Source organism: Pleurodeles waltl, chromosome 1_2 (genome assembly GCF_031143425.1).
Source record: "Pleurodeles waltl isolate 20211129_DDA chromosome 1_2, aPleWal1.hap1.20221129, whole genome shotgun sequence".
In the NCBI taxonomy this organism is placed as follows: Eukaryota; Metazoa; Chordata; class Amphibia; order Caudata; family Salamandridae; genus Pleurodeles; species Pleurodeles waltl.
In genome coordinates this window covers 136,426,982-136,443,257 of record NC_090437.1, presented here as the reverse complement: position 1 = coordinate 136,443,257, position 16,276 = coordinate 136,426,982, and the positions used below count along the sequence as shown (strand labels likewise).

At 43.7% G+C, this 16,276-nt stretch overlaps 1 long non-coding RNA gene across 1 annotated transcript in view; it reads left to right on the top strand.

Moving 5' to 3' along the window:
- The window catches only part of LOC138295380 (uncharacterized), a 310,811-nt gene that overhangs the window by 31,221 nt on the left and 263,314 nt on the right, over positions 1–16,276 (top strand). The window contains exon 2 of the long non-coding RNA XR_011203588.1: positions 7,533–7,664. This is a non-coding gene — a long non-coding RNA (uncharacterized lncRNA). The remainder of the gene's footprint in view (positions 1–7,532; positions 7,665–16,276) is intronic.

Sequence of the window (16,276 nt, the reverse complement as noted above, 5' to 3'; positions counted from 1 at the left end):
CTCACCTCTCTCAAAGCCACTTTTTATGATGATTATGTCGTACCTATGTCCTTCATCAATGATCTCTTTGGGGATGCTGTCTCATCCCTACTCACCATTGTCAAAGCTTTCCTCACTCACGGCATCTTACCAGAAGCTCTGAAGACAGACCAAATCCTCCCACTCCAAAAAAATCTACACTAGACCCTGATGACCTCATCAGCTTCCTACTATTCATCGGCAACATCATTGAATCATCAATTCCAAGATCACATCAATGCTAATAGTCTCCTGCATGACTACCGATCTGGCTTCAGATCACACTGAAGCATGCAGAACGCTACCATTACACATCATAGACAATGTGCTCTTGACCACAGATGAAGATGACCTCTGCCTTTTGATAATGCTGCATCTCTCAGCTGCCTTTGACACAGTTGACTACCCCATCCTCATCCTGAAGTCTCGAATGAGATTTCCGAACAATGCAACTCACAATTCTTTCCTATCTTTAAAAATAACACCAGTTTGTTTACATGGGAACCTCCAGATCCCAAGAGATCCCTATCATGTGCAGAGTTCCCCATGGTTCCATACTGTCTCCTGTCATCTTCAGCCTCTTCATGGAGCCATTTGGTGCTCAACTCACAGATAACAGCATCAAGATGAACCAATATGTTGGAGAATCACAACTTTACATAAAAGTTTCCTCTGCTTCAGATATCCAAAGCCGCAAACACTTCATGCACATCAACAGGACTTGGGTGTCCATCACTCTCCTGAAACTCTACCCAGAGAGAAATCCGGCTATTTGTCAATAACAACTAACAAGAAACTGTACAAACTGGCTAAGTAACATAAACGTTGATGGTTTAAAACACCAGCTTTCACCAAATGCCACGAAAGTTGGATTCACCTTGGACATCAATCTCACTTTCAAAGAGCACATTGGCAAAAATGTAATGACGGTCTACTACCAGCTCTTGTGTCTAAAGACAATGAAACTGTTTCTTGATGAAAGCGACTTCAGAATTGAGGTTGAAGTCCTCATACTGTCACATCTGGACAGTAGCAACACGATGCTCCATGGCCTCCCAGACTACACACTGGTATCCCTTAAGGGCATGCTACACACCATAGTATGTCTCACTCAGGGCCTTCAGAACTATGATCACGTAGCCCCCATCTGACTGAACTTCAATCACACCCCTTTGTTATCCCACACCATCTTCAAAACCAGCTGCATTATTTACTAATACATTGTTAGACCTTTGTTGTCCAGAGCTGTGCCAGCTTCTAATTGAAAGCAAGCTGACTGACCTCAGGAAACTTGCTCAGGAAACAAACCGGTGGGAGAGCACAAGGGTCCAAATGAGGTATGGGGGAAACTCTGCCAAGGGGGGGCAGGATCCCCATCAGAAGAAGTAAGGGGGGGGGGTAAGGGCAAACAGGGGAAGTTCTCTATTCTCTGGATCCCAAGACAGCCGTGGGCAACAGGTTTAGCCTGGTCTTGGTGGACCATGCCACCCGGTACCCAGAAGCTATCCCTCTTAGATCAATCACAGCCCCTGTGGTGGGCCATGCACTGGTGCGGTTTTTGCCCGCATGGGATTCCAGAAGGAGGTGGTATCTGACAGGGGTACCAACTTCATATCTACTTATAGGAAGTCTCTGTGGAAGGATTGTGGGGTGACCTACAAGTTCACCACTACTTACCTCCCTGAAGGAAATGGTTTGGTTGAGAGATTCAACCAAACCCTGAAGGGCATGATTATGGGCCTGTCAGAGCCCATAAGACGTAAGTGGGACGTCCTCTTGCCATGCCTTCTGTTTGCTTACAGGGAGATGCCACAGAAAGGACTTGGTTTAGCCCCTTTGAGTTGTTGTATGGCTATCTTGTGAGGGGACCTCTGAGTCCGGTGACGGATGGCTTGGCGAAGGACTCCAGTAAGCCCCTTCAGGACGTGTCTGGAAACCAGACAGCACACTTCAGGAAGCTCTCTCAGGAGAACCTGGAAGCAAGCCAGGAAAACATGAAACCCTGGTACGACCAGAATGCCACTCTGGTTGAGCTTTAGCCTTGCCAGAAAGTGTGGGTCATGGCCCCAGTGGAGCCTTGTGCTCTCCAAGACATGTAGACTGGGACTTTTGAGGTGGTGGAGCGCAAGAGTGAGGTCACCTATCTGGTGAACTTGCGGACTCCAAGGAACCCTCTGAAGGTCCTGCATGTGAACCGCCTCAAACCTCACTTTGAGAGGTCTGAGTTGACAATGCTCCTAGCAACATAAGATGGGGTGGAGGAAAAGAATAAGCCTCTTTCTGACCTACTGTCTGCCCAGGAGAAGGATGGGTCTGTGGAGGGTGTGAACCTCTCCCCCTCACTGACCCCTGAGCAACAGAGGGACTGTTGCAGGTGTTGGGACAGTTCGCCTCCATGTTCTCTTTGACCCCCGGGGTCACTCATCTGTGTACACATGATGAGGACACTGGGGAAAGTCCACCTGTAAAGTTCAAAATTTACAGAGTGACTGACAAAGTCAGGGCTAGCATTAAGGATGAGGCGCCCAAGATGTTAGCGTTAGGGGCTATTGAGTTTTCCAGTAGTCCTTGGGCCAGCCTAGTGGTCTTGGTACCAAAGGCTGCTGCCCCCGTTGCGATCCCAGAGCTCAGGTTCTGTGTGGACTACCGAGGGCTCAACAGCGTCACAGAGACTGATGAGCACCCCATACCCAGAGCTGATGAGCTCATTGATCAGTTGGGAGCTGCCAAGTTTCTCAGCACCTTTGATCTAGCATCTGGGTATTGGCAGATTGCTCTCACTGAGGGGGCAAATGAGAGGTCAGCATTCCCCTCACCAGATGGGCACTACCAGTTCAGGGTTTTGCCCTTTGGGATGAAAAATGCCCCTGACACCTTTCAGAAGTTGGTTAACCAGGTTTTGGCTGGGTTGGAAGATTTCGGTGCGGGCTACCTGGATGACATTGTAGTGTTCAGCTCCAGCTGGGAGGAACACCTGCAGCACCTCTGCAAAGTGTTGAAGGCTGTGCAGAAGGTAGGCCTCACTATAAAGACTAGTAAGTGCCAAATAGGGCAGGGTTCTGTAGTTTACCTGGGATACCAGGTAGGGAGTTGCCAGGTAGCACCCCTGTAACCAGAGATTAATACCGTTCTGGCTTGGGTGCCTCTCAAGATCCAGACAGAGGTGAGAGACTTTGTAGGTCTCACAGGATACTACAGGTAGTTTGTCAAGGAGTTTGACACTGTTGCTGCCCCCTTGACTGAGTTAACTTCTATGAAACAATCCAAAAAGGTGATCTGGACTGAGGCTTGCCAGACAGCTTTTGATGCCCTGAAGGCAGCCATGCACACGGCACCCGTGCTGATGGTGCCTGACTTCTCCAAGAAGTTTGTTGTGCAGACTGATGCTTCAGAGCATAGTGTGGGAGCAGTACTTGCACAGCTAAATGAGGCCCTAGACCAGCCTTTAGCCTTCATTAGCAGGAGGTTACTTCCCCGGGAATGTAAGTGGAATGCAATCGAGCTAGAAGCTTTTGCTGTGGTCTGGCCGCTGAAGAAACTAAAACCCTACTTGTCTGTGACTCACTTCCGGGTTCAGACAGACCAAAGGCCCCTCCGATGGTTAATGCAGATGAGGATGTGAACCCAAAAGGTGGTCCATCTCCCTACAAGAAATGGACTTTACGGTTGAACACCACCCTGGAACAGAACACGCCAATGATGATGGTCTGATCAGATTTTTCTGCCTTAGTGATGAGAACTCCCATGAGGGTGGGTTTTTCTCCCCACTTTCAGCTGGGGGGACACGTGTTAGACTTGGCATCCTTGGTGTGGTCTCCCCTGTCTTTTTTGCCTCTGCTTCTTATGTTTTGTCTGTGTGCTGGACTTTTTTTTGCTGGTTTTGGTACTCTGGGCAATTTGCCACTGCTGACCAGTGCTAAAGTGCAAGTGCTTTCTGTGTAAATTGTATGTGTAATTGGCTTTTCCATGATTAGCATATTTGATTTACTAGTAAGTCCCTAGTAAAGTGCACTAGAAGTGCCCAGGGCCTGTAAATCAAATTCTACTAGTGGGCCTGCAGCACTGATTGTGCCACCCACATAAGTAGCCCTGCAATCATGGCTCAGACTTGCCACTGCAGTGTCTGTGTGTGCAGTTGTAAACTGAAAATTCAACCTAGCAAGTGTACCCAATTGGCAGGCCAAAACCTTCCCTTTTTATACATGTAAGGCACCCCTAAGGTAGGCCCTAGGTAGCCCCATGGACAGGGTGCAGTGTCAGTTAAAAGTAGGACATGTACTGGTGTGTTTTTACATGTCCTAACAGTGAAATACTGCCTAATTTGTTTTTCACTGTTGCAAGGCCTATATCTCTCATAGGTTAACATGGGGACTGCCTTCAAATAACTTTTAAGTGCAGTTTCCCTTTGGGAGCAGATAGAGACTTGGCGTTTGGGGTCTCTGAACTCACAATTTAAAAATACATTTTTTGGTAAAGTTGGTTTTTAAATTGCCAGTTTGAAAATGCCACCTTTAGAAAGCAGGCATTTTTTGCTGAAACCATTTTGTGACTCTGCCTGCTTGTGTATTCACTGTCTAGGGTCAGCCTGACAGTTGGGCTATTTTTGAATCTCCACTAGACAGTGAAACAAAGACTCGGGTGTAGCCGGCATATCCACCCTGGGAGTCATCATCATCATCAAAAATACTTTATTCGATTGAATTTAACAATCATAAAAGCAATTATACATACAAAAAACAATATTCAAGAAACAGGCAAGTACAAAATGAATATATAAATATAAATATGACCAAGTAAAAAAATAAAAATAGTAAAAAAGTCAATAAAACAATTTAGTTAAAACAGGAAGTATACTCTTTGATGAAATACTTGTGAAGCTTAGAAGACCTCACTCGTTTGCCGCATAGTGTAGTCTGGCCTTAATCACTGCACACAGGTATAAGGCTAATCCATTACAAACCATAATTGATGGAAGGGACAAGAGGTACAGAAAAGCTGGTCAACATTGTTTAAAGTGCATTGGTTGTAAAAGTGGTGTCACAAACGTTTTCCTCAGACCTGAGTAAAATTTACAGAAGAAAAGTGTGTGCATTGTGTTTGGATCAGAAACTGTGTCACAAGGACATTTTTCCAAAGCTAAGGACCAATCATTAGTCAGAGGAAAGCTGACAGGGCGATGGAAAATCTCTAATCTTAAACGTGTGAGGACAAACCGGTGTCTTGGCTTCAATACATTACTTAGGTAAGGTTCCATGCCATCTGTTTTTTTTTTTTTTTTTAATTTGTTTTTATTGTTATCAACTACTTGCTGTTTTTACAAGTGTAATTCTTCTTACAGTAACGTATTGTCGTGATTATACATTTCTGCTAATTATACCATTTCCGGGCTTTGCGGTCCATGCATTACGTTACGCATTTGGTTAGCCTTTACCATGCATTTACTTAACTTATCAACAGTTATTTCTTCGCCCAATTGAAACTTTATAATGGCATTCACATTTTCATTATCCTACGTTACTGTTGTATTCTGTGACCTGTTAACAGACTTAACTCAACTTCAAACTGTATATGAACTTTTAGGCCTATGTGGGAGGAACTGTTTAATTGCTGAATTACTAAAAAGGGAGATAGCTTGCCCGGGTATTGCTTGTCGTGTTTTATTGCCCTGCGTTCCGTCATTACCCTCCCTTATCCTTTTTATTATACCATCCCGCTCTCCCCCTCACACTCATACCGCATCCGGATCAAACTGATTCTTAGTAGTCATTCAGTCTTAGTTACAGTGAACTTCCCCTATGTTGGGATCTTCTGACCGTGTCCATTAGCTCATCCCACTCCCTCAGGCTCCATCGGACTCTTTGTTAAGTCTTCCCAGTTAGACACTAGGTTTTCCCACTCCGCCGCGATTGGGGTCTGAAGGACCCCCCTCGCCTCCTCAGCCCTAAGGACCTGAAGCTCTGCCCTGGACCACCATTCCATGCCATCTGTTTGTTGTAGCATACGATTTCTCCTAACGCTATGTTTGTTTGCCTCTATATCCCATCTCAAGTCGGCCAGGTGAGTGAGACAAATGTTTTTCAAATCTTTCCTGGAAATAGTTTTCATTTTATCTGGAGTGAAATACAACTCAGGATGGCCCACCTCCACGCGAAAATTCTTTATATAGTTTAGCCATGGAATTTTAAGCGAGTGAGTTAATGCTATTGCATCTTCTATAATGGCCCTGTTCAGCCTGGCAGGATCAGAGGTCCATACTTTATGCCAGAGTAAAATCGTTTGAACGCGAATAAGATATGTGAGATATGTTACTCCCATTTCTAAATGGCATACTGATGTTGAGGTACATTTCGGGACACTTAAAGTTGTCTTTAAAAGAGCATTTTCAGCTAACTGTAAAGTGTTACAGTCCCGGTGTCCCCAAAGTCCTGCCCCGTACAGTGCGACCGAAACGCATTTCACATTGTACAGTGACATCATATCCTTAGGAGTCACTCTCCCAACCTTTTTAGATTTTTTTTTTTATGGCCATAATGGTTTTTGTGAATAACAGTTTCCTTACTTTTATGGCTTGTGCCCATGTACCTTTATTGCCAAACGTAATACCTAGATACGAGAATGTTCCTATATCAGCTAGTTTCACGCCTTTTAACATGATCTGACATTTCTTTATGGAACTTCTGCTATATGTAATTGAGAAAGTTTTACCCAGAGCATCCATATAATTATCAAAAGTTGTTATTAGCCGTTGCAAGGCTACTCGAGTACGGGCCATCAAAACGGCATTGTCCGCATACAGAAGCGCTGGGATCTTTCGAGGACCTACTTGTGGGGGATCGCTGCAGGCATCGGATAGCACCCCCTCTAATTTGTTGATATATAAGGCAAACAACAGGGGAGCTTGCACACAGCCTTGACGTACCCCTCGTTCAATGGGGAAGGATGAGGTACATTCCCCCTGGAGCCCATAGCGAACCCTGGCATTGGATCCGACATACGATTCCCTGGTGAAATGTACTATGACAGTATCAACCCCCATATACAATAAGATGGACCACAGTTTAGAATGCACTACACAGTCAAATGCAGAGGTCAAATCGACGAACACAACGTATAGGGCTCCGGCCTTGGCCATTGTATATTTACCAAGTATGATATCTAGGTTAAGAGCTTGCTCCGTCGTCCCTATCCCAGCCCTAAACCCATATTGCAAGTCCGAGAGGATATGGTTGTCCTCTGTCCAATCTTGCAGCCTATTTAAAACAATTCGTCCCGCAATCTTTGCAAGTGTATCGAGCAGAGAGATTGGGCGATAGCATGCAGGATTTTGACGATCTCCCTTTTTGAAGATTGGGATTATTATAGACTCGGCCCAGGTCGAGATGAAAACTGTAGAGCAACAGGCGCGTAACACCTGCGTCAATAATGGGGCCCAGAGTGACTGGGAGTCAAAATTAATGTGAACATGTCCGAATCCAAGGTGCCCGTCCGGTAATCGATGCATCGCTCTCTTGCAGGAGAAAAAAATTATGCATCGCCTACCTGACTGAAGAAGAAATAACGCACAGCCTCACTTGCGAGTAAGGGATCACCGCATCGCTGACTTTTCCAATGCTCACCTGTGCGGCTTTATTTTTTATGCAAACCAGGTACTTTGTGTAACATCAACGCATCTATTGTTTTCTATGGAATAAGACTCTTTAATTTAAAACTTCATAAACTTACTTGTTTATGTTGGATTTTTGTCATTTTGGTCTTGCTGTTTGATTTAGATAAATATTGCCAATTTTTCTAAACTGGTGTGGTGTACATTTTGTAGTGTCTTCACTGTATTACTGTGTTTTGGTAGAAATACTTTACAAGTTGCCTTTGAGATAAGCCTGATTGCTTGTGCCAAGCTACCAAGGGGGTGAGCAGGGGGTACTTTGTGTAACATCAACGCATCTATTGTTTTCTATGGAATAAGACTCTTTAATTTAAAACTTCATAAACTTACTTGTCTATGTTGGATTTTTGTCATTTTGGTCTTGCTGTTTGATTTAGATAAATATTGCCAATTTTTCTAAACTAGTGTGGTGTACATTTTGTAGTGTCTTCACTGTATTACTGTGTTTTGGTAGAAATACTTTACACGTTGCCTTTGAGATAAGCCTGATTCCTTGTGCCAAGCTACCAAGGGGGTGAGCAGGGGTTATCTTAAGTGTGTATCTCCATTGCCCTGACTACTGTAGAGTGAGGGTCAGTGCTTGGACAGAGTGCAAACTGACTGCCAAACAGAGACCCCATTTCTAACAGCCATCTCAACTAAAAGTGCACGTCCTCCTTTTTAAATGCATCGCACTCTGCCCACTGGGCTGTCCAGGGCCTACCCTACGGGGACGAATACGTATGAAGAAGGAAGGGTTGGGTCTGGCATGTTTATTTTGCCAGGTTGAAATGGCAGTTCAAAACTGCACACACAGGCTCTGCAACGGCAGGCCTGAGTCATGTGTAAATGCTACTTAAGTGGGTGGCACAATCAGTGCTGCAGGCCCACTAGTAGCATTCAATTTACAGGGTATGGACACATGTTTTACTCCTTACTAGGGACTTATAATTAAATTAAGTATGCTAATTGGGCATAAGCCAATGTTATCATGTCTTAGGGAAAGAGCATAAGCTCTTTAGCACTGGTTAGCAGTGGCTAAGTGTGCAGAATCCTAAGGCCAGCAAAAATGAAGTCAGCAAAAACAGGAGGTCTGAAGACAAAAGGTTGGGGGAAACCATGTCAAGGAAGCAAGGTCTAACACTTGCCATCTTTACTGATTCCTGGCACATCTGCAGTAGGGACAGCATCAGACTACAGACTAAGAAATGTAAAAGAGAAAAAAACAAGGCAGCAGACATTTCTATCTATACACCCAGGATTTGAAGTAGCATCCTATATTCATCAGGACAGTTTCAACACTCCTCAAATTTAGGACAGAATTAATCCCTTCACTAGGCCTTTTTTTGGCTAATTGGGGCAGTTCGCGCTTAGGCACTCATAACGTTTTGTCCACATAAGCTACCCATGCCAAATTTATGTCGTTTTTTTCCAACATCCTAGGGATTCTATAAGTACCCAGACTTTGTGGGTTCCCCTGAAGCAGACAAGAACTTAGCCAAAATACAGTGAAAATTTAGATTTTTTCGAAAAAATGGGAAAAAAGGGCTACAGAAGAAGGCTTGTGTTTTTTTCCCTGAAAATGGCATCAACAAAGGGTTTGCAGTGCTAAAATCACCAGCTTCCCAGCTGTCAGGAACAGATGGACTTGAATCAGAAAACCCCATTTTTCAACACAATTGTGGCATTTTACTGTAACAGACCCCATTTTTACTATTTTTTGTGCTTTCAGCCTCCTTCCAGTTAGTGATAGAAACGGGTATGAAACCAATGCTGGATCCCAGACAGGTAAACATTTCTGAAAAGTAGACTAAATTCTGAATTCAGCAAGGGGTAATTTGTGTAGATCCTACAAGGTTTTACTACAGAAAATAACAGCTGAAAAAAAAAATTGAAATTGAAGTAAAAAAACAGCCATTTTTCTCAACGATTTATTCTGTAACTTTTTCCTGCAATGTTTTGAAAGCAAAATACCGTTACGTCTGCTGGACTCTTCTGGTAGCAGGGATCTATATAGCTTGTAGGTTCATCAAGAACTCTAGGTACCCAGAGCCAATAAATGATTTGCACCTTGCAATGGGTTTTCATCCTATACTGGGTATACAGCAATTAATTTGCTGAAATATAAAGAGTGAAAAATAGGTATCAAGAAAACCTTTGTGTTTCCAAAATGGACACAAGATAAGGTGTTGAGTAGCAGTGGTTATTTGCACATCGCTGAATTTCGGGATGCCCATACTAGCATGTGAATTACAGGGCGTTTCTCAAACAGACTTCTTTTTTTACACAGTGTCTTACATTTGGAAGGAAAAAATGTAGAGAAAGACAAGGGGCACTAGCACTTATTATGCTATTCTGTGTTCCCCCAAGTCTCTCGATAAAAATGGCACCTCACTAGCGTGGGTAGGCCTAATGCTCGCGACAGGTAACACAACATGGACACATCACATTTTTACATTGAAATCTGATGCTTTTTTGCAAAGTGCTTAGCTGTAGATTTTGGCCTCTAGCACAGCCGGCACCTAGGAAAACCTACCAAACCTGCACATTTTTGAAAACTAGCCACCTAGGGGAATCCAAGATGGGGTGACTTGTGGGGCTCTCATCAGGTTCTGTTACCCAGAATTCTTTGCAAACTTCAAAATTTGACTAAACAAACACTATTTCCTCACATTTCGGTGACACAAAGTTCTGCAATCTGAGAGGAGCCACAAAGTTCCCTCGTCCTAGCGTTCCTCCTAGTCTCCCGATAAAAATGGTACCTCACTTGTGTGGGTAGGCCTAGCGCTTGAAAAAGGAAATGCCCCAAAACACAACGTGGACACATCACATTCTTCCAAATAAAACAGACCTGTTTTTTGCAAAGTTCCTAGCTGTAGATTTTGGCCTCTAGCTCAGCCGGCACCGAGGGAAGCCTACCAAACCTGCACATTTTTCAAAACTAGACACTGGGGGATCCACGATGGGGTGACTTGTGGGGCTCTCATCAGGTTCTGTTACTCAGAATCCTTTCCAAACTTCAAAATGTGGCTGCAAAAACACTTTTTCCTCAGATTTCGGTGACACAAAGTTCTGGAATCTGAGAGGAGCCACAAATTTCCTTCCACCCAGCGTTTCCTCAAGTCTCCTGATTTAAAATGGTACCTCACTTGTGTGGTTAGGCCTTGTGCCCGCAAAAGGAAATGCCCCAAAGCACAACCTGGACACATCACATTCTCCCAAAGAAAACAGACCTATTTTTTGCAAATTGCCTAGCTGTGGATTTTGGCCTCTAGTTCAGCCAGCACCTAGGGACACCTACCAAACCTTCACATATTTGAAAACTAGACACCTAGGGGAATCCATGAGCGGGGAACTTGTTGGGCTCTCACCAGGTTCTGCTACCCAGAATCCTTTGCAAACCTCAAAATTTGGCTAAAAAAAAACTTTTTTGCTTACATTTCGGTGACACAAAGTTCTGGAATCTGGGAGGAGCCACAAATTTCCTTCCACCCAGCATTCCCCTAAGTCTCCCGATAAAAATGGTGTCTCACTTGTGTGGGTAGACCTAGCACCTCTGAAAGGAATTGTACCAAAAAACAACGTGGACACATCACATTCTCCCTAAGAAAACAGACCTGTTTTTTGCAAAGTGCCTAGCTGTGGATTTTGGCCTCTAACTCGGCCAGCACCCAGGGAAACCTATCAAACCAACACATTTCTGAAAACTAGACACCTAGAGGAATCCAAGATGGGGTGACTTGTGGGGCTCTCACCAGGTTCTGTTACCCAGAATCCTTTGCAAACCTCAAAATTGGGCCAAAAAACACTTTTTCTTCACATTTCGGTGACAGAAAGTTCTGGAATCTGAGAGGAGCCACAAATTTCCTTCCACCCTGCGTTCCCCCAAGTCTCCTAATAAAAATATTACCTCACTTGTGTGGGTAGGCCTAGTGCCCGCAACAGGAAATGCCCCAAAACACAACATGGACACATCACATTCTTCCAAAGAAAATTGCTGTTTTTTGGAAAGTGTCTAGCTGTGGATTTTGGCCTCTAGCTCAGCCGGCACCTAAGGAAACCTACAAAACCTGTGCATATTTGAAAACTAGACACCTAGGTGGAATCCAGGATGGGATGATTTGTGGGGCTCTCGCCAGGTTCTGTTACCCAGAATCCTTTGCAAACCTCAAAATTTGGCTAAAAAAATCTTTTTCCTTACATTTCAGTGACACAAAGTTCTGGAATCGGAGAGGAGTCACACATTTCCTTCCACCCAGCGTTCCCCCAAGTCTCCTGATACAAATGGTACCTCACTTGTGTGGGTAGGCCTAGCGCCCACGATAAGAAATGCCCCAAAACACAACGTGGACACATCACATTCTCCCAAAGAAAACAGACCTGTTTTTTTGCAAAGTGCATTGCTGTGGATTTTGGCCTCTAGCTCAGCCGGCACCTAGAGTAACCTACCAAACCTGTGCATTTTTAAAAAATAGACACACAGGGGAATCCAAGTTGTGGTGACATGTTCGGCTCTGACTAAGTTCTGTTACCCAGAATCCTTTGCAAACCTCAAAATGTGGATAAAAAAACACTTTTTCCTCACATTTCGGTGATGCAAAGTGCTGAAATCTGAGAGAAGGCACAAATTTCCTTCACCCAGCGTTCCCCCAAGTCTCCTGATAAAAACTGTACCTCACTTGTGTGTGAGAAGGCCAAGTGCCAGCGAAAGGAAATGCCCCAAACACTATCTGGACACATCAAAATGATCAAATTCAAAACGACCTGTTCTTGCGGGGTGGGGGGCGCCTGCGTTTTTGGTCCTGGGCTGCAGCCACCTAGGGAAACTTACCAAACCCAGACATTTCTGAAAACTAGACACCCGAGGGAGTCCAAGGAGGTGTAACTTGCGTGGATCCCCCAATGTTTTCTTACCCAGAATCCTCAGCAAACCTCAAATTTAGCTTAAAAATCAAATTTTTCCTACATTTCTGTGTGGGAACACCGGACCGGGACAAATTTCCTACCACGTAACTTTCCCCTCAGTCTCCTGGTACAAATGATACCTCACTTGTGTAGGTGGGCCAGGGGCCTGTGACAGGGAAGAGCCAAAAACATGTCAAAATTGAGGGGGAACCAAAGCAGGTCCAAAAGGGCAGTTTGAAAAAAAAAAACATTTTATGCTGACAAGTGCAGCAGAATTTTTATCAGTATAGATGAGACAGTGCTGTGGTAGGAATTTTGTGGATTCCTGCAGATTCCGGAAGGTTCCATCACAAAAATGTGGGACAAATGTGTGATTTCCAGCAAAGTTGGAGGTTTGCAGGACATTATGGGTAAGAAAATGGTGCGGGTGCATGTGAAGTACACCACCCTGGAATCATCCAGACGTTTAGTTTTCAGATATGTCTAAGTCTTGTGGATTTTTCTACATGGCAGCGTCCCAAAGTCCAAAAAGTGCAGCCCTCACCATTCCAAGTGGGTCGATTTTGAGTTAGCCAAGCTCTCTTGGTCCAAATGTAAAACCAAACCCCAAAATAATCAAAAGTCCTCTTGGTTGCTGTGGGCTAAGATGTTTTAGTGTGCAGAGGGAGAGCTGAAGGACTGTTACCCCCTTCAGTTGGGGTGGGGGCATAACCAGGCCTATACTGGTTGGTAGCCAACATCCCACTATTTTATATATCTTTTTAATTCCCTGGTTGCTTTCTACCGCCCCCGGAGAGTAGATTTGGGGTAATTTCCCCATGGGCAGAACAACTTTGGACCCATTTATTTGGGGTGGGGGTATGGCCCACCCTCTTATTTTGGAAAAAACAAATCTTCCCAGGTCTATGGTGGGCTTTCTGGGCCTTCCAAACATAGGCCGATCTACCCCCAGGGGGAGTAGATATGGCCAACAGTAATGTGCCCCCCCATGGGGAGTGACCCTTGCCCAAGCAAAACACACACATACACAAACACCAATCCCTGGTGCCTAAGTCCTGATTCAGAGTTTAGTGGATGGGGTTACTTGACAGATAGCTCATCCCTCATTTATAATCTCATTATATCCTTGGGGAATCGTAATAAGGCAGACGGGATGTCTGTCACGTTTGTGAAGGAGTGACCCATCTGCCAAACTCTAAATCAGGGCCTATATCCTCTGTGCTGGGCTGTTTTGTAACTAAAGTCTTCACTCTATCCAGGAGGCCTGGAGTCCATGAAAAACAGCAAAAGTGAGGACCACCAACAATTTGAATACAAAGAGCAAAAACTTAAAACAAAGTGGGTCTTTAAAAAGCACGGGCTGTAATAAATAAGGTGTGGGGCAGCTATTCCAGAGATGATGACATTGGAACAAGCCGCGTGGAATCCTTCACCTGTGAAATGTCTGCCCAGCAGGCTTGAGGAAAAACATGCAAGTAGCATGCAGGAAACCTGAAGAACCCAAGAACAGGTCCAATAAGCCTGAGCTATCACTTGATATTTCATCTGAATAGCTCTAGATATGGACACTGGTATATGCACAGTACCACTAAAAATGCATTTCCCTCAGATACCAGCACAGCATACCTCTGTGAAAGCTGAATTAATTACTAATGATTTTGCATTTATTATTGCTTAAGAATTTAAAGGGCATTAGGCTAACATAGAAAATAAAGTGCGATTTGGAAAAGTGCCCTCTTGATTGGCCGCCATTGAATATGTAATGTTATTAGTAAATGCCTAACATTATTAACTTTAGGCCATAAGATGGCGAGGTTTGGGCCTAGTTTGAAAACCTCATGTCAAGCTGCAATGTTAAATAAATGGTCGAAAATGTATTGTAAGCCTAGAGAATTAAAGCTTTCTCTGTTTAAACCGCGTTGACCAAATGATTTGTAAATATCTTCAACTTTCTCATAAGAACTGCTTGTAGAACCATGCTGTACTAGAAAATGTAACAATATAGACCTGATGCATGAGAGAAATGTTCTCAGGAGCGGACAATGGATGCACTGACTGGAGTATGAATTGCAACAAGAGTTACCTGGCGAGCCTGACAAAGGGAACATGAGAAGAGGAGCCAATCATTGACATGTAAAAGGCAGTTTGGTTATATCTTAGATTTGGTTGTAATTTTCATTGGGCTTTCTGTAAGCGTACGATTTCCTGACCAGTGACAGTGTGGGAAATTTTTTATTGAGTTTTAACTCAGCTTGACTGCACAGAGAAGGCACCCTTTCTTATTCTGATTTTCTCTGTAGCGATTCAAGTTGAGGAGCTGAACAGTTCTTGATGACTTTTATTTCTTACTTTAACTTTTTATCTTAGTTTGCTAATGGTAAATGCTGATCCCTTAGTAATTGCTTCCTAAATGGGTCAGATAGCTTAGAGCCCACCATGGCCTAGTTATACCCTTTCACTGTCTCGTTGCTGAAGCTGACCAGACGAAGAGAATCGCAGTTTGCTGATCCACTGAGGAGAGGTATAACAAAATGCTATTGGTTGTTATAGATTTTTGTTCTTTGCTTTCTAGTTACTGACCGCTATTTCGAAAGAGCCCAGTTAGATGTTTTCCAAACTAATTTTGACTGAATTGCTCTTGCATGAAGTCCAAACATGCTATTCTAATTGGAGGGTTAGTTAGTAATCCCAATGTTGACAAATGCTATTAACTAAGGATTGATTTTATTCACCTGCTGAAATCACATGTATGTCATTTCTATTGCTCATCTATTGTTACTATCGATTTGTACTGTGACTCTTGAATGCTTAATTGCAAATGCATTAGTTAAATTGAGATTCTTCAGAAGATTTGGTCAGCCAGTGTTATTCATATAAGTGTATCATTTGGTATTGAGACTAATATATGTGATGTTAGCATTGTTAATATAGGGAAAGAAACGTTCTAACTTTTACTAAAAGGTGTGGTTATTCATGGCCACATGGGTCATGGTGAGTGAAGCTTACTGACACACAACTTCGAACAAACTGATTATTGTATATGGTATTGTCACTTGAATCTGATTAGGGGCATTATTGAGAAGGGATGAGGAGATTCCTCTAAGCATGGTCAAAAGGCCCATCGAACCGCTAATGCATCCCCTTATGAATAAATTACAAAAGACCAAATAAGGTCAGACGAGCTCCCACTTCTAAGGGCCCTACCCTGAAGACACCACCATTGTGTCTGTACTGTACTGCTCATGAAGCATCCAATGATCCTGGCTGATCACGAGGAAATATCTTTGAGGGTAACTATATCATGTCTCCACAGCACTGCTCACTTAGTACGGTACTCTGCTTGTAGCAGCATGGTACCAAGACATGATTCCTTGAAAACACCAGAATTATATTTACAATGCACTGCTCACAAGTAACTCTACCTCGAAGATAGCTTTCTGTTTGACTAGTGCTGCTCTGGGCACTACCCTGAGTCAGATGACACTCAAAGTGTTTATTGTTTCATAAGCATTTTCATAGACTGTACAGAGATCATACTTTACAACCTGGAACTTTGAAGCTATGTTTCCTCCTCATTTCGAATCCTGGCAGCTGTTGAAGAGATCACCATCTGACAAAGCAATAAAGCTGGTGGCTCACCAGCTCAGGTGACCCACACTACCTTGAAGCCAATAGCCTAGCCTCCCTGACCTGCCACTGGAAGGGTTTGCC